The sequence below is a fragment of the Oncorhynchus clarkii genome, unplaced genomic scaffold (assembly GCF_045791955.1).
Source record: "Oncorhynchus clarkii lewisi isolate Uvic-CL-2024 unplaced genomic scaffold, UVic_Ocla_1.0 unplaced_contig_4226_pilon_pilon, whole genome shotgun sequence".
Lineage (NCBI taxonomy): Eukaryota > Metazoa > Chordata > Actinopteri > Salmoniformes > Salmonidae > Oncorhynchus > Oncorhynchus clarkii.
This window is the reverse complement of record NW_027258087.1, coordinates 46,147-63,656: the sequence shown is the minus strand read 5'-3', so window position 1 is coordinate 63,656 and position 17,510 is coordinate 46,147. Positions and strand designations below refer to the sequence as shown.

The window sequence follows — 17,510 nt, the reverse complement described above, 5'->3', positions numbered from 1 at the left end:
GATATCAGCTGATGTACGAAGGGATATATAAATAAATTTGATTTGATTTGATTTGATTTGAATTAGATGCGAAGGTTATGAGTTCAAGGCCCACCAGGAGCAAGTATTCTTCTTGAAGCCTCTGCCTGTCTATTTCTTGTCCGGAAAATGATAATTTATTCAATCCATTTAGGAGTACAATTCATTGGTAATAGGTATGTCATTGAGATGACAGGTCAGAGTGCAGGAAGAGATAGAATACAAATTCACAGCCTTCTGGATCACCAGCTATGCAAGCCTGCTCGTAATTCCAAGCTACAGAATGTTTGCGAAGTGAGTTGGTGCTTCGGCAGAGAAAATAATCACCTAACGTGGAGCTCGAACCCACGACCCTGAGATTAAGAGTCTCATGCTCTGCCGACTGAGCTAGCCAGTTACCTCAATGGTGATTTTGAGTTGGTTCGAATATCGTACAGCCCAGTTTCTGCAAAATATGGTGATCAGTGAGAGTGTTGTTGATGGATCCTGTGGTGCAATCTGTTAGCGTGTTGTACTTATACAGCAGTATACAGCAATTAGATGATAAGGTTATGAGTTCAAGCTCCACCAGGAGCAAGTATTGTTCTTGAAGCCTCTGCCTGTCTATTTCTTGTCCGGAAAATGATAATTTATTCAATCCATTTAGGAGTAAAATTCATTGGTAATAGGTATGTCATTGTGATGACAGGTCAGAGTGCAGGCAGAGATAGAATACAAATTCATAGCCTTCTATGTATCACCAGCCATGCAGGCTGGCAAGCCTGCTCGAAATTCCAAGCGGATGGTTGTTTGCGAAGTGAGTTGGTGCTTCGGCAGAGAAAATAATCACCTAACGTGGGGCTCGAACCCACGACCCTGAGATTAAGAGTCTCATGCTCTACCGACTGAGCTAGCCAGGTACGTGAATAGTATTTTTGACTTGGTACGAATATCGTACAGCCCAGTTTCTGCAAAATATGGTGATCAGTGCGTGTTGTTGATGGATCCTGCGGTGCAATCTGTTAGCGTGTTGTACTTATACAGCAGTATACAGCAATTAGATGCGAAGGTTATGAGTTCAAGGTCCACCAGGAGCAAGTATGCTTCTTGAAGCCTCTGCCTGTCTATTTCTTGTCCGGAAAATGATAATTTATTCAATCCATTTAGGAGTACAATTCATCGGTAATAGGTATGTCATTGAGATGACAGGTCGGAGTGCAGGCAGAGATAGAATACAAATTCATAGCCTTCTGTATCACCAGCTATGCAGTGTGGCAAGCCTGCTCGAAATTCCAAGCGGATGGCTGTTTGCGAAGTGAGTTGGTGCTTCGGCAGAGAAAATAATCACCTAACGTGGGGCTCGAACCCACGACCCTGAGATTAAGAGTCTCATGCTCTGCCGACTGAGCTAGCCAGGTACCTCAATAGTATTTTTGACTTGGTACGAATATCGTACAGCCCAGTTTCTGCAAAATATGGTGATCAGTGAGAGTGTTGTTGATGGATCCTGTGGTGCAATCTGTTAGCGTGTTGTACTTATACAGCAGTATACAGCAATTAGATGATAAGGTTATGAGTTCAAGCTCCACCAGGAGCAAGTATTGTTCTTGAAGCCTCTGCCTGTCTATTTCTTGTCCGGAAAATGATAATTTATTCAATCCATTTAGGAGTACAATTCATCGGTAATAGGTATGTCATTGAGATGACAGGTCAGAGTGCAGGCAGGGATAGAATACAAATTCATAGCCTTCTGTATCACCAGCTATGCAGTGTGGCAAGCTTGCTCGAAATTCCAAGCGGATGGTTGTTTGCGAAGTGAGTTGGTGCTTCGGCAGAGAAAATAATCACCTAACGTGGGGCTCGAACCCACGACCCTGAGATTAAGAGTCTCATGCTCTACCGACTGAGCTAGCCAGGTACGTGAATAGTATTTTTGACTTGGTACGAATATCGTACAGCCCAGTTTCTGCAAAATATGGTGATCAGTGAGAGTGTTGTTGATGGATCCTGTGGTGCAATCTGTTAGCGTGTTGTACTTATACAGCAGTATACAGCAATTAGATGACAAGGTTATGAGTTCAAGCACCACCAGGAGCAAGTATTGTTCTTGAAGCCTCTGCCTGTCTATTTCTTGTCCGGAAAATGATAATTTATTCAATCCATTTAGGAGTACAATTCATCTGTAATAGGTATGTAATTGAGATGACAGGTCAGAGTGCAGGCAGAGATAGAATACAAATTCATAGCCTTCTGTATCACCAGCTATGCAGTGTGGCAAGCTTGCTCGAAATTCCAAGCGGATGGTTGTTTGCGAAGTGCTCCGGCAGAGAAAATAATCACCTAAAGTGGGGCTCGAACCCACGACCCTGAGATTAAGAGTCTCATGCTCTACCGACTGAGCTAGCCAGGTACTTCGATGGTGATTTTGAGTTAGTTCGAATATCTTACATCCCAGTTTCTGCAAAATATGGTGATCAGTGCGTGTTGTTGATGGATCCTGTGGTGCAATCTGTTAGCGTGTTGTACTTATACAGCAGTATACAGCAATTAGATGCGAAGGTTATGAGTTCAAGGCCCACCAGGAGCAAGTATTCTTCTTGAAGCCTCTGCCTGTCTATTTCTTGTCCGGAAAATTATAATTTATTCAATCCATTTAGGAGTACAATTCATTGGTAATAGGTATGTCATTGAGATGACAGGTCAGAGTGCAGGCAGAGATAGAACACAAATTCATAGCCTTCTGTATCATCAGCTATGCAGTGTGGCAAGCTTGCTCGAAAGTCCAACGTTGGGCTCGAAACCACGACCCTGAGATTAAGAGTCTCATGCTCTACCGACTGAGCTAGCCAGGTACCTCGATGGTGATTTTGAGTTGGTTCGAATATCTTACATCCCAGTTTTAGCAAAATATGGTGATCAGTGCGTGTTGTTGATGGATCCTGTGGTGCAATCTGTTAGTATGTTGTACTTATACAGCAGTATACAGCAATTAGATGATAAGGTTATGAGTTCAAGCCCCACCAGGAGCAAGTATTGTTCTTGAAGCCTCTGCCTGTCTATTTCTTGTCCGGAAAATGATAATTTATTCAATCCATTTAGGAGTAAAATTCAGTTCAAGCCCCAGGTATGTCATTGTGATGACAGGTCAGAGTGCAGGCAGAGATAGAATACAAATTCATAGCCTTCTATGTATCACCAGCCATGCAGGCTGGCAAGCCTGCTCGAAATTCCAAGCGGATGGCTGTTTGTGAAGTGAGTTGGTGCTTCGGCAGGGAAAATAGTCACCTAACGTGGGGCTCGAACCCACGACCCTGAGATTAAGAGTCTCATGCTCTACCGACTGAGCTAGCCAGGTACGTGAATAGTATTTTTGACTTGGTACGAATATCGTACAGCCCAGTTTCTGCAAAATATGGTGATCAGTGAGAGTGTTGTTGATGGATCCTGTGGTGCAATCTGTTAGCGTGTTGTACTTATACAGCAGTATACAGCAATTAGATGACAAGGTTATGAGTTCAAGCCCCACCAGGAGCAAGTATTGTTCTTGAAGCCTCTGCCTGTCTATTTCTTGTCCGGAAAATGATAATTTATTCAATCCATTTAGGAGTACAATTCATCTGTAATAGGTATGTAATTGAGATGACAGGTCAGAGTGCAGGCAGAGATAGAATACAAATTCATAGCCTTCTGTATCACCAGCTATGCAGTGTGGCAAGCTTGCTCGAAATTCCAAGCGGATGGTTGTTTGCGAAGTGCTCCGGCAGAGAAAATAATCACCTAACGTGGGGCTCGAACCCACGACCCTGAGATTAAGAGTCTCATGCTCTACCGACTGAGCTAGCCAGGTACTTCGATGGTGATTTTGAGTTAGTTCGAATATCTTACATCCCAGTTTCTGCAAAATATGGTGATCAGTGCGTGTTGTTGATGGATCCTGTGGTGCAATCTGTTAGCGTGTTGTACTTATACAGCAGTATACAGCAATTAGATGCGAAGGTTATGAGTTCAAGGCCCACCAGGAGCAAGTATTCTTCTTGAAGCCTCTGCCTGTCTATTTCTTGTCCGGAAAATTATAATTTATTCAATCCATTTAGGAGTACAATTCATTGGTAATAGGTATGTCATTGAGATGACAGGTCAGAGTGCAGGCAGAGATAGAACACAAATTCATAGCCTTCTGTATCATCAGCTATGCAGTGTGGCAAGCTTGCTCGAAAGTCCAACGTTGGGCTCGAAACCACGACCCTGAGATTAAGAGTCTCATGCTCTACCGACTGAGCTAGCCAGGTACCTCGATGGTGATTTTGAGTTGGTTCGAATATCTTACATTCCAGTTTTAGCAAAATATGGTGATCAGTGCGTGTTGTTGATGGATCCTGTGGTGCAATCTGTTAGTGTGTTGTACTTATACAGCAGTATACAGCAATTAGATGATAAGGTTATGAGTTCAAGCCCCACCAGGAGCAAGTATTGTTCTTGAAGCCTCTGCCTGTCTATTTCTTGTCCGGAAAATGATAATTTATTCAATCCATTTAGGAGTAAAATTCATTGGTAATAGGTATGTCATTGTGATGACAGGTCAGAGTGCAGGCAGAGATAGAATACAAATTCATAGCCTTCTATGTATCACCAGCCATGCAGGCTGGCAAGCCTGCTCGAAATTCCAAGCGGATGGCTGTTTGTGAAGTGAGTTGGTGCTTCGGCAGGGAAAATAGTCACCTAACGTGGGGCTCGAACCCACGACCCTGAGATTAAGAGTCTCATGCTCTACCGACTGAGCTAGCCAGGTACCTCAATAGTATTTTTGACTTGGTACGAATAAGGTTTTGACTTGGTACGATGATAAGGTTATGAGTTCAAGCCCCACCAGGAGCAAGTATTGTTCTTGAAGCCTCTGCCTGTCTATTTCTTGTCCGGAAAATGATCATTTATTCAATCCATTTAGGAGTACAATTCATCGGTAATAGGTATGTCATTCAGATGACAGGTCAGAGTGCAGGCAGAGTTAGAATACAAATGCATAGCCTTCTGTATCATCAGCTATGCAGTGTGGCAAGCTTGCTCGAAAGTCCAACGTGGGGCTCGAAACCACGACCCTGAGATTAAGAGTCTCATGCTCTACCGACTGAGCTAGCCAGGTACCTCGATGGTGATTTTGAGTTGGTTCGAATATCTTACATCCCAGTTTCTGCAAAATATGGTGATCAGTGAGAGTGTTGTTGATGGATCCTGTGGTGCAATCTGTTAGCGTGTTGTACTTATACAGCAGTATACAGCAATTAGATGATAAGGTTATGAGTTCAAGCCCCACCAGGAGCAAGTATTGTTCTTGAAGCTTCTGCCTGTCTATTTCTTTTCCGGAAAAGGATAATTTATTCAATCCATTTAGGAGTACAATTCACCGGTAATAGGTATGTCATTGAGATGACGGTCAGAGTGCAGGCAGAGATAGAATACACATTCATAGCCTTCTGTATCACCAGCTATGCAGTGTGGCAAGCTTGCTCGAAATTCCAAGCGGATGGTTGTTTGCGAAGTGAAGTGTTTCGGCAGAGAAAATAATCACCTAACGTGGGGCTCGAACCCACGACCCTGAGATTAAGAGTCTCATGCTCTGCCGACTGAGCTAGCCAGGTACCTCAATAGTATTTTTGACTTGGTACGAATATCGTACAGCCCAGTTTCTGCAAAATATGGTGATCAGTGAGAGTGTTGTTGATGGATCCTGTGGTGCAATCTGTTAGCGTGTTGTACTTATACAGCAGTATACAGCAATTAGATGATAAGGTTATGAGTTCAAGCTCCACCAGGAGCAAGTATTGTTCTTGAAGCCTCTGCCTGTCTATTTCTTTTCCGGAAAATGATAATTTATTCAATCCATTTAGGAGTACAATTCACCTGTAATAGGTATGTCATTGAGATGACAGGTCAGAGTGTAGGCAGAGATAGAATACAAATTCATAGCCTTCTGTATCACCAGCTATGCAGTGTGGCAAGCTTGCTCGAAATTCCAAGCGGATGGTTGTTTGCGAAGTGAGTTGGTGCTTCGGCAGAGAAAATAATCACCTAACGTGGGGCTCGAACCCACGAACCTGAGATTAAGAGTCTCATGCTCTACCGATTGAGCAAGCCAGGTACCTCACTAGTATTTTTGACTTGGTACGAATATCGTACAGCCCAGTTTCTGCAAAATATGGTGATCAGTGAGAGTGTTGTTGATGGATCCTGTGGTGCAATCTGTTAGCGTGTTGTACTTATACAGCAGTATACAGCAATTAGATGATAAGGTTATGAGTTCAAGCCCCACCAGGAGCAAGAATTGTTCTGGAAGCCTCTGCTTGTCTATTTCTTTCCCGGAAAATGAAAATTTATTCAATCCATTTAGGAGTACAATTCATCGGTAATAGGTATGTCATTGAGATGACAGGTCAGAGTGCAGGCAGGGATAGAATACAAATTCATAGCCTTATGTATCACCAGCTATGCAGGCTTGCAAGACTGCTCGAAATTCCAAGCGGATGGCTGTTTGCGAAGTGAGTTGGTGCTTCGGCAGAGAAAATAATCACCTAATGTGGAGCTCGAACCCACGACCCTAAGATTAAGAGTCTCATGCTCTACCGACTGAGCTAGCCAGGTACCGCAATAGTATTTTTGACTTGGTACGAATATCGTACAGCCCAGTTTCTGCAAAATATGGTGATCAGTGAGAGTGTTGTTGATGGATCGTGTGGTGCAATCTGTTAGCGTGTTGTACTTATACAGCAGTATACAGCAATTAGATGATAAGGTTATGAGTTCAAGCCCCACCAGGAGCAAGTATTGTTCTTGAAGCCTCTGCCTGTCTATTTCTTGTCCGGAAAATGATAATTTATTCAATCCATTTAGGAGTACAATTCATCGGTAATAGGTATGTCATTGAGATGACAGGTCAGAGTGCAGGCAGAGATACAATACAAATTCATAGCCTTCGGTATCACCAGCTATGCAGTGTGGCAAGCTTGCTCGAAATTCCAAGCGTATGGTTGTTTGCGAAGTGAGTTGGTGTTTCGGCAGAGAAAATAATCACCTAACGTGGGGCTCGAACCCACGACCCTGAGATTAAGAGTCTCATGCTCTACCGACTGAGCTAGCCAGGTACCTCAATGGTGATTTTGAGTTGGTTCGAATATCGTACATCCCAGTTTCTGTAAAATATGGTGATCAGTGCGTGTTGTTGATGGATCCTGTGGTGCAATCTGTTAGCGTGTTGTACTTATACAGCAGTATACAGCAATTATATCCTTCCTGTTTGGCCCTGTCCGGGGGTGTCCTCGGAGTGGGCCACAGTGTCTCCTGACCCCTCCTGTCTCAGCCTCCAGTATTTATGCTGCAGTAGTTTATGTGTCGGGGGGCTAGGGTCAGTTTGTTATATCTGGAGTACTTCTCCTGTCCTATTCGGTGTCCTGTGTGAATCTAAGTGTGCGTTCTCTAATTCTCTCCTTCTCTCTTTCTCTCTCTCGGAGGACCTGAGCCCTAGGACTATGCCCCAGGACTACCTGACATGATGACTCCTTGCTGTCCCCAGTCCACCTGGCTGTGCTGCTGCTCCAGTTTCAACTGACCTGAGCCCTAGGACCATGCCCCAGGAATACCTGACATGATGACTCCTTGCTGTCCCCAGTCCACCTGACTGTGCTGCTGCTCCAGTTTCAACTATTCTGCCTTATTATTATTCGACCATGCTGGTCATCTATGAACATTTGAACATCTTGACCATGTTTTGTTATAATCTCCACCCGGCACAGCCAGAAGAGGACTGGCCACCCCACATAGCCTGGTTCCTCTCTAGGTTTCTTCCTAGGTTTTGGCCTTTCTAGGGAGTTTTTCCTAGCCACCGTGCTTCTACACCTGCATTGCTTGCTGTTTGGGGTTTTAGGCTGGGTTTCTGTACAGCACTTTGAGATATCAGCTGATGTACGAAGGGATATATAAATAAATTTGATTTGATTTGATTTGATTTGAATTAGATGCGAAGGTTATGAGTTCAAGGCCCACCAGGAGCAAGTATTCTTCTTGAAGCCTCTGCCTGTCTATTTCTTGTCCGGAAAATGATAATTTATTCAATCCATTTAGGAGTACAATTCATTGGTAATAGGTATGTCATTGAGATGACAGGTCAGAGTGCAGGAAGAGATAGAATACAAATTCACAGCCTTCTGGATCACCAGCTATGCAAGCCTGCTCGTAATTCCAAGCTACAGAATGTTTGCGAAGTGAGTTGGTGCTTCGGCAGAGAAAATAATCACCTAACGTGGAGCTCGAACCCACGACCCTGAGATTAAGAGTCTCATGCTCTGCCGACTGAGCTAGCCAGTTACCTCAATGGTGATTTTGAGTTGGTTCGAATATCGTACAGCCCAGTTTCTGCAAAATATGGTGATCAGTGAGAGTGTTGTTGATGGATCCTGTGGTGCAATCTGTTAGCGTGTTGTACTTATACAGCAGTATACAGCAATTAGATGATAAGGTTATGAGTTCAAGCTCCACCAGGAGCAAGTATTGTTCTTGAAGCCTCTGCCTGTCTATTTCTTGTCCGGAAAATGATAATTTATTCAATCCATTTAGGAGTACAATTCACCGGTAATAGGTATGTCATTGAGATGACAGGTCAGAGTGTAGGCAGAGATAGAATACAAATTCATAGTCTTCTGTATCACCAGCTATGCAGTGTGGCAAGCTTGCTCGAAATTCAAAGCGGATGGTTGTTTGCGAAGTGAGTTGGTGCTTCGGCAGAGAAAATAATCACCTAACGTGGGGCTCGAACCCACGACCCTGAGATTAAGAGTCTCATGCTCTACCGACTGAGCTAGCCAGGTACGTGAATAGTATTTTTGACTTGGTACGAATATCGTACAGCCCAGTTTCTGCAAAATATGGTGATCAGTGCGTGTTGTTGATGGATCCTGCGGTGCAATCTGTTAGCGTGTTGTACTTATACAGCAGTATACAGCAATTAGATGCGAAGGTTATGAGTTCAAGGCCCACCAGGAGCAAGTATGCTTCTTGAAGCCTCTGCCTGTCTATTTCTTGTCCGGAAAATGATAATTTATTCAATCCATTTAGGAGTACAATTCATCAGTAATAGGTATGTCATTGAGATGACAGGTCGGAGTGCAGGCAGAGATAGAATACAAATTCATAGCCTTCTGTATCACCAGCTATGCAGTGTGGCAAGCCTGCTCGAAATTCCAAGCGGATGGCTGTTTGCGAAGTGAGTTGGTGCTTCGGCAGAGAATATAATCACCTAACGTGGGGCTCGAACCCACGACCCTGAGATTAAGAGTCTCATGCTCTACCGACTGAGCTAGCCAGGTACCTCAGTAGTATTTTTGACTTGGTACGAATATCGTACAGCCCAGTTTCTGCAAAATATGGTGATCAGTGAGAGTGTTGTTGATGGATCCTGTGGTGCAATCTGTTAGCGTGTTGTACTTATACAGCAGTATACAGCAATTAGATGACAAGGTTATGAGTTCAAGCCCCACCAGGAGCAAATATTCTTCTTGAAGCCTCTGCCTGTCTATTTCTTGTCCGGAAAATGATAATTTATTCAAACCATTTAGGATTACAGTTCATTGGTAGTAGGTATGTCATTGAGATGACAGGTCAGAGTGCAGGCAGAGCTAGAATACAAATTCATAGCCTTCTGTATCACCAGCTATGCAGTGTGGCAAGCCTGCTCGAAATTCCAAGCGGATGGCTGTTTGCGAAGTGAGTTGGTGCTTCGGCAGAGAAAATAATCACCTAACGTGGGGCTCAAACCCACGAACCTGAGATTAAGAGTCTCATGCTCTACCGACTGAGCTAGCCAGGTACCTCAATAGTATTTTTGACTTGGTACGAATATCGTACAGCCCAGTTTCTGCAAAATATGGTGATCAGTGAGAGTGTTGTTGATGGATCCTGTGGTGCAATCTGTTAGCGTGTTGTACTTATACAGCAGTATACAGCAATTATATCCTTCCTGTTTGGCCCTGTCCGGGGTTGTCCTCGGAGTGGGCCACAGTGTCTCCTGACCCCTCCTGTCTCAGCCTCCAGTATTTATGCTGCAGTAGTTTATGTGTCGGGGGGCTAGGGTCAGTTTGTTATATCTGGAGTACTTCTCCTGTCCTATTCGGTGTCCTGTGTGAATCTAAGTGTGCGTTCTCTAATTCTCTCCTTCTCTCTTTCTCTCTCTCGGAGGACCTGAGCCCTAGGACTATGCCCCAGGACTACCTGACATGATGACTCCTTGCTGTCCCCAGTCCACCTGGCTGTGCTGCTGCTCCAGTTTCAACTGACCTGAGCCCTAGGACCATGCCCCAGGAATACCTGACATGATGACTCCTTGCTGTCCCCAGTCCACCTGACTGTGCTGCTGCTCCAGTTTCAACTATTCTGCCTTATTATTATTCGACCATGCTGGTCATCTATGAACATTTGAACATCTTGACCATGTTTTGTTATAATCTCCACCCGGCACAGCCAGAAGAGGACTGGCCACCCCACATAGCCTGGTTCCTCTCTAGGTTTCTTCCTAGGTTTTGGCCTTTCTAGGGAGTTTTTCCTAGCCACCGTGCTTCTACACCTGCATTGCTTGCTGTTTGGGGTTTTAGGCTGGGTTTTTGTACAGCACTTTGAGATATCAGCTGATGTACGAAGGGCTATATAAATACATTTGATTTGATTTGATTTGATTTGAATTAGATGCGAAGGTTATGAGTTCAAGGCCCAGCAGGAGCAAGTATTCTTCTTGAAGCCTCTGCCTGTCTATTTCTTGTCCGGAAAATGATAATTTATTCAATCCATTTAGGAGTACAATTCATTGGTAATAGGTATGTCATTGAGATGACAGGTCAGAGTGCAGGAAGAGATAGAATACAAATTCATAGCCTTCTGTATCACCAGCTATGCAGTGTGGCAAGCCTGCTCGAAATTCCAAGCGGATGGCTGTTTGCGAAGTGAGTTAGTGCTTCGGCAGAGAAAATAATCACCTAACGTGGGGCTCGAACCCACGACCCTGAGATTAAGAGTATCATGCTCTACCGACTGAGCTAGCCAGGTACCTCAGTAGTGTTTTTGACTTGGTACGAATATCGTACAGCCCAGTTTCTGCAAAATATGGTGATCAGTGAGAGTGTTGTTGATGGATCCTGTGGTGCAATCTGTTAGCGTGTTGTACTTCTACAGCAGTATACAGCAATTAGATGATAAGGTTATGAGTTCAAGCCCCACCAGGAGCAAGTATTGTTCTTGAAGCCTCTGCCTGTCTATTTCTTGTCCGGAAAATGATAATTTATTCAATCCATTTAGGAGTACAATTCATCGGTAATAGGTATGTCATTGAGATGACAGGTCAGAGTGCAGGCAGAGATAGAATACAAATTCATAGCCTTCTGTATCACCAGCTATGCAGTGTGGCAAGCCTGCTCGAAATTCCAAGCGGATGGCTGTTTGCGAAGTGAGTTGGTGCTTCGGCAGAGAAAATAATCACCTAACGTGGGGCTCAAACCCACGAACCTGAGATTAAGAGTCTCATGCTCTACCGACTGAGCTAGCCAGGTACCTCAACAGTATTTTTGACTTGGTACGAATATCGTACAGCCCAGTTTCTGCAAAATATGGTGATCAGTGCGAGTGTTGTTGATGGATCCTGTGGTGCAATCTGTTAGCGTGTTGTACTTATACAGCAGTATACAGCAATTAGATGATAAGGTTATGAGTTCAAGCCCCACCAGGAGCAAGTATTGTTCTTGAAGCCTCTTGTCCGGAAAATGATAATTCATTCAATCCATTTAGGAGTACAATTCATCGGTAATAGGTATGTCATTGAGATGACAGGTCAGAGTGCAGGCAGAGATAGAATACAAATTCATAGTCTTCTGTATCACCAGCTATGCAGTGTGGCAAGTTTGCTCGAAATTCCAAGCAGATGGTTGTTTGCGAAGTGAGTTGGTGCTTCGGCAGAGAAAATAATCACCTAACGTGGGGCTCGAACCCACGACCCTGAGATTAAGAGTCTCATGCTCTACCGACTGAGCTAGCCAGGTACCTCAATAGTATTTTTGACTTGGTACGAATATCGTACAGCCCAGTTTCTGCAAAATATGGTGATCAGTGAGAGTGTTGTTGATGGATCCTGTGGTGCAATCTGTTAGCGTGTTGTACTTATACAGCAGTATACAGCAATTAGATGCGAAGGTTATGAGTTCAAGGCCCACCAGGAGCAAGTATGCTTCTTGAAGCCTCTGCCTGTCTATTTCTTGTCCGGAAAATTATAATTTATTCAATCCATTTAGGAGTACAATTCATCGGTAATAGGTATGTCATTGAGATGACAGGTCAGAGTGCAGGCAGAGATAGAATACAAATTCATAGCCTTCTGTATCACCAGCTATGCAGTGTGGCAAGCCTGCTCGAAATTCCAAGCGGATGGCTGTTTGCGAAGTGAGTTGGTGCTTCGGCAGAGAAAATAATCACCTAACGTGGGGCTCAAACCCACGACCCTGAGATTAAGAGTCTCATGCTCTACCGACTGAGCTAGCCAGGTACCTCAATGGTGATTTTGAGTTGGTTCGAATATCGTACATCCCAGTTTCTGCAAAATATGGTGATCGGTGCGTGTTGTTGATGGAGCCTGTGGTGCAATCTGTTAGCGTGTTGTACTTATACAGCAGTATACAGCAATTAGATGCGAAGGTTATGAGTTCAAGGCCCACCAGGAGCAAGTATTCTTCTTGAAGCCTCTGCCTGTCTATTTCTTGTCCGGAAAATGATAATTTATTCAATCCATTTAGGAGTACAATTCATTGGTAATAGGTATGTCATTGAGATGACAGGTCAGAGTGCAGGAAGAGATAGAATACAAATTCACAGCCTTCTGTATCACCAGCTATGCAAGCCTGCTCGAAATTCCAAGCTCCAGGCTGTTTGCGAAGTGAGTTAGTGCTTCGGCAGAGAAAATAATCACCTAACGTGGGGCTCGAACCCACGACCTTGAGATTAAGAGTCTCATGCTCTGCCGACTGAGCTAGCCAGGTACCTCAATAGTATTTTTGACTTGGTACGAATATCGTACAGCCCAGTTTCTGCAAAATATGGTGATCAGTGAGAGTGTTGTTGATGGATCCTGTGGTGCAATCTGTTAGCGTGTTGTACTTATACAGCAGTATACAGCAATTAGATGATAAGGTTATGAGTTCAAGGCCCACCAGGAACAAGTATTCTTCTTGAAGCCTCTGCCTGTCTATTTCTTGTCCGGAAAATTATAATTTATTCAATCCATTTAGGAGTACAATTCATTGGTAATAGGTATGTCATTGAGATGACAGGTCAGAGTGCAGTCAGAGATAGAATACAAATTCATAGCCTTCTGTATCACCAGCTATGCAGGCTGGCAAGCCTGCTCGAAATTCCAAGCGGATGGCTGTTTGCGAAGTGAGTTGGTGCTTCGGCAGAGAAAATAATCACCTAATGTGGAGCTCGAACCCACGACCCTGAGATTAAGAGTCTCATGCTCTACCGACTGAGCTAGACAGTTACCTCAATAGTATTTTTGACTTGGTACGAATATCGTACAGCCCAGTTTCTGCAAAATATGGTGATCAGTGAGAGTGTTGTTGATGGATCGTGTGGTGCAATCTGTTAGCGTGTTGTACTTATACAGCAGTATACAGCAATTAGATGATAAGGTTATGAGTTCAAGCCCCACCAGGAGCAAGTATTGTTCTTGAAGCCTCTGCCTGTCTATTTCTTGTCCGGAAAATGATAATTTATTCAATCCATTTAGGAGTACAATTCATCGGTAATAGGTATGTCATTGAGATGACAGGTCAGAGTGCAGGCAGAGATAGAATACAAATTCATAGCCTTCGGTATCACCAGCTATGCAGTGTGGCAAGCTTGCTCGAAATTCCAAGCGTATGGTTGTTTGCGAAGTGAGTTGGTGTTTCGGCAGAGAAAATAATCACCTAACGTGGGGCTCGAACCCACGACCCTGAGATTAAGAGTCTCATGCTCTACCGACTGAGCTAGCCAGGTACCTCAATGGTGATTTTGAGTTGGTTGGAATATCGTACATCCAAGTTTCTGTAAAATATGGTGATCAGTGCGTGTTGTTGATGGATCCTGTGGTGCAATCTGTTAGCGTGTTGTACTTTTACAGCAGTATACAGCAATTATATCCTTCCTGTTTGGCCCTGTCCGGGGGTGTCCTCGGAGTGGGCCACAGTGTCTCCTGACCCCTCCTGTCTCAGCCTCCAGTATTTATGCTGCAGTAGTTTATGTGTCGGGGGGCTAGGGTCAGTTTGTTATATCTGGAGTACTTCTCCTGTCCTATTCGGTGTCCTGTGTGAATCTAAGTGTGCGTTCTCTAATTCTCTCCTTCTCTCTTTCTCTCTCTCGGAGGACCTGAGCCCTAGGACTATGCCCCAGGACTACCTGACATGATGACTCCTTGCTGTCCCCAGTCCACCTGGCTGTGCTGCTGCTCCAGTTTCAACTGACCTGAGCCCTAGGACCATGCCCCAGGAATACCTGACATGATGACTCCTTGCTGTCCCCAGTCCACCTGACTGTGCTGCTGCTCCAGTTTCAACTATTCTGCCTTATTATTATTCGACCATGCTGGTCATCTATGAACATTTGAACATCTTGACCATGTTTTGTTATAATCTCCACCCGGCACAGCCAGAAGAGGACTGGCCACCCCACATAGCCTGGTTCCTCTCTAGGTTTCTTCCTAGGTTTTGGCCTTTCTAGGGAGTTTTTCCTAGCCACCGTGCTTCTACACCTGCATTGCTTGCTGTTTGGGGTTTTAGGCTGGGTTTTTGTACAGCACTTTGAGATATCAGCTGATGTACGAAGGGCTATATAAATAAATTTGATTTGATTTGATTTGATTTGAATTAGATGCGAAGGTTATGAGTTCAAGGCCCACCAGGAGCAAGTATTCTTCTTGAAGCCTCTGCCTGTCTATTTCTTGTCCGGAAAATGATAATTTATTCAATCCATTTAGGAGTACAATTCATTGGTAATAGGTATGTCATTGAGATGACAGGTCAGAGTGCAGGAAGAGATAGAATACAAATTCACAGCCTTCTGGATCACCAGCTATGCAAGCCTGCTCGTAATTCCAAGCTCCAGAATGTTTGCGAAGTGAGTTGGTGCTTCGGCAGAGAAAATAATCACCTAACGTGGAGCTCGAACCCACGACCCTGAGATTAAGAGCCTCATGCTCTGCCGACTGAGCTAGCCAGTTACCTCAATGGTGATTTTGAGTTGGTTCGAATATCGTACAGCCCAGTTTCTGCAAAATATGGTGATCAGTGAGAGTGTTGTTGATGGATCCTGTGGTGCAATCTGTTAGCGTGTTGTACTTATACAGCAGTATACAGCAATTAGATGATAAGGTTATGAGTTCAAGCTCCACCAGGAGCAAGTATTGTTCTTGAAGCCTCTGCCTGTCTATTTCTTGTCCGGAAAATGATAATTTATTCAATCCATTTAGGAGTACAATTCACCGGTAATAGGTATGTCATTGAGATGACAGGTCAGAGTGTAGGCAGAGATACAATACAAATTCATAGTCTTCTGTATCACCAGCTATGCAGTGTGGCAAGCTTGCTCGAAATTCCAAGCGGATGGTTGTTTGCGAAGTGAGTTGGTGCTTCGGCAGAGAAAATAATCACCTAACGTGGGGCTCGAACCCACGACCCTGAGATTAAGAGTCTCATGCTCTACCGACTGAGCTAGCCAGGTACCGCAATGGTGATTTTGAGTTGGTACGAATATCGTACATCCCAGTTTCTGCAAAATATGGTCATCGGTGCGTGTTGTTGATGGAGCCTGTGGTGCAATCTGTTAGCGTGTTGTACTTATACAGCAGTATACAGCAATTAGATGCGAAGGTTATGAGTTCAAGGCCCACCAGGAGCAAGTATTCTTCTTGAAGCCTCTGCCTGTCTATTTCTTGTCCGGAAAATGATAATTTATTCAATCCATTTAGGAGTACAATTCATTGGTAATAGGTATGTCATTGAGATGACAGGTCAGAGTGCAGGAAGAGATAGAATACAAATTCACAGCCTTCTGTATCACCAGCTATGCAAGCCTGCTCGAAATTCCAAGCTCCAGGCTGTTTGCGAAGTGAGTTAGTGCTTCGGCAGAGAAAATAATCACCTAACGTGGGGCTCGAACCCACGACCCTGAGATTAAGAGTCTCATGCTCTGCCGACTGAGCTAGCCAGGTACCTTAATAGTATTTTTGACTTGGTACGAATATCGTACAGCCCAGTTTCTGCAAAATATGGTGATCAGTGAGAGTGTTGTTGATGGATCCTGTGGTGCAATCTGTTAGCGTGTTGTACTTATACAGCAGTATACAGCAATTAGATGATAAGGTTATGAGTTCAAGGCCCACCAGGAGCAAGTATTCTTCTTGAAGCCTCTGCCTGTCTATTTCTTGTCCGGAAATTTATAATTTATTCAATTCATTTAGGAGCACAATTCATTAGTAATAGGTATGTCATTGAGATGACAGGTCAGAGTGCAGGCAGAGATAGAATACAAATTCATAGCCTTCTGTATCACCAGCTATGCAGGCTGGCAAGCCTGCTCGAAATTCCAAGCGGATGGCTGTTTGCGAAGTGAGTTGGTGCTTCGGCAGAGAAAATAATCACCTAATGTGGAGCTCGAACCCACGACCCTGAGATTAAGAGTCTCATGCTCTACCGACTGAGCTAGCCAGGTACCTCAATATTATTTTTGACTTGGTACGAATATCGTACAGCCCAGTTTCTGCAAAATATGGTGATCAGTGCGAGTGTTGTTGATGGATCCTGTGGTGCAATCTGTTAGCGTGTTGTACTTATACAGCAGTATACAGCAATTAGATGTGAAGGTTATGAGTTCAAGGCCCACCAAGAGCAAGTATTCTTCTTGAAGCCTCTGCCTGTCTATGTCTTGTCCGGAAAATGATAATTTATTCAATCCATTTAGGAGTACAATTCACCGGTAATAGGTATGTCATTGAGATGACAGGTCAGAGTGCAGGCAGAGATAGAATACAAATTCATAGCCTTCTGTATCACCAGCTATGCAGTGTGGCAAGCCTGCTCGAAATTCCAAGCGGATGGCTGTTTGCGAAGTGAGTTAGTGCTTCGGCAGAGAAAATAATCACCTAACGTGGGGCTCGAACCCACGACCCTGAGATTAAGAGTCTCATGCTCTGCCGACTGAGCTAGCCAGGTACCTTAATAGTATTTTTGACTTGGTACGAATATCGTACAGCCCAGTTTCTGCAAAATATGGTGATCAGTGAGAGTGTTGTTGATGGATCCTGTGGTGCAATCTGTTAGCGTGTTGTACTTATACAGCAGTATACAGCAATTAGATGATAAGGTTATGAGTTCAAGGCCCACCAGGAGCAAGTATTCTTCTTGAAGCCTCTGCCTGTCTATTTCTTGTCCGGAAATTTATAATTTATTCAATTCATT

General features: G+C 44.1%; 11 non-coding genes across 11 annotated transcripts; all 11 read right to left on the bottom strand.

Annotated features, from left to right (window-relative positions):
* Window positions 1-844: 844 nt before the first annotated feature.
* Window positions 845-917, bottom strand: trnak-cuu (transfer RNA lysine (anticodon CUU)). Its single transcript has one exon. It is a non-coding gene; the product is annotated as a tRNA-Lys (tRNA).
* Window positions 918-1,842: 925 nt separating this feature from the next.
* On the bottom strand, window positions 1,843-1,915 carry trnak-cuu (transfer RNA lysine (anticodon CUU)). Its single transcript has one exon. It is a non-coding gene; the product is annotated as a tRNA-Lys (tRNA).
* A 1,364-nt stretch (window positions 1,916-3,279) lies between these two features.
* trnak-cuu (transfer RNA lysine (anticodon CUU)) lies at window positions 3,280-3,352 on the bottom strand. Its single transcript has one exon. It is a non-coding gene; the product is annotated as a tRNA-Lys (tRNA).
* Window positions 3,353-3,771: 419 nt separating this feature from the next.
* trnak-cuu (transfer RNA lysine (anticodon CUU)) lies at window positions 3,772-3,844 on the bottom strand. Its single transcript has one exon. It is a non-coding gene; the product is annotated as a tRNA-Lys (tRNA).
* Window positions 3,845-4,713: 869 nt separating this feature from the next.
* trnak-cuu (transfer RNA lysine (anticodon CUU)) lies at window positions 4,714-4,786 on the bottom strand. Its single transcript has one exon. It is a non-coding gene; the product is annotated as a tRNA-Lys (tRNA).
* Window positions 4,787-7,060: 2,274 nt separating this feature from the next.
* trnak-cuu (transfer RNA lysine (anticodon CUU)) lies at window positions 7,061-7,133 on the bottom strand. The gene has a single exon. It is a non-coding gene; the product is annotated as a tRNA-Lys (tRNA).
* A 1,646-nt stretch (window positions 7,134-8,779) lies between these two features.
* Window positions 8,780-8,852, bottom strand: trnak-cuu (transfer RNA lysine (anticodon CUU)). The gene has a single exon. It is a non-coding gene; the product is annotated as a tRNA-Lys (tRNA).
* A 425-nt stretch (window positions 8,853-9,277) lies between these two features.
* trnak-cuu (transfer RNA lysine (anticodon CUU)) lies at window positions 9,278-9,350 on the bottom strand. Its single transcript has one exon. It is a non-coding gene; the product is annotated as a tRNA-Lys (tRNA).
* A 2,642-nt stretch (window positions 9,351-11,992) lies between these two features.
* On the bottom strand, window positions 11,993-12,065 carry trnak-cuu (transfer RNA lysine (anticodon CUU)). The gene has a single exon. It is a non-coding gene; the product is annotated as a tRNA-Lys (tRNA).
* A 1,917-nt stretch (window positions 12,066-13,982) lies between these two features.
* Window positions 13,983-14,055, bottom strand: trnak-cuu (transfer RNA lysine (anticodon CUU)). Its single transcript has one exon. It is a non-coding gene; the product is annotated as a tRNA-Lys (tRNA).
* A 1,646-nt stretch (window positions 14,056-15,701) lies between these two features.
* Window positions 15,702-15,774, bottom strand: trnak-cuu (transfer RNA lysine (anticodon CUU)). The gene has a single exon. It is a non-coding gene; the product is annotated as a tRNA-Lys (tRNA).
* Window positions 15,775-17,510: the final 1,736 nt, after the last annotated feature.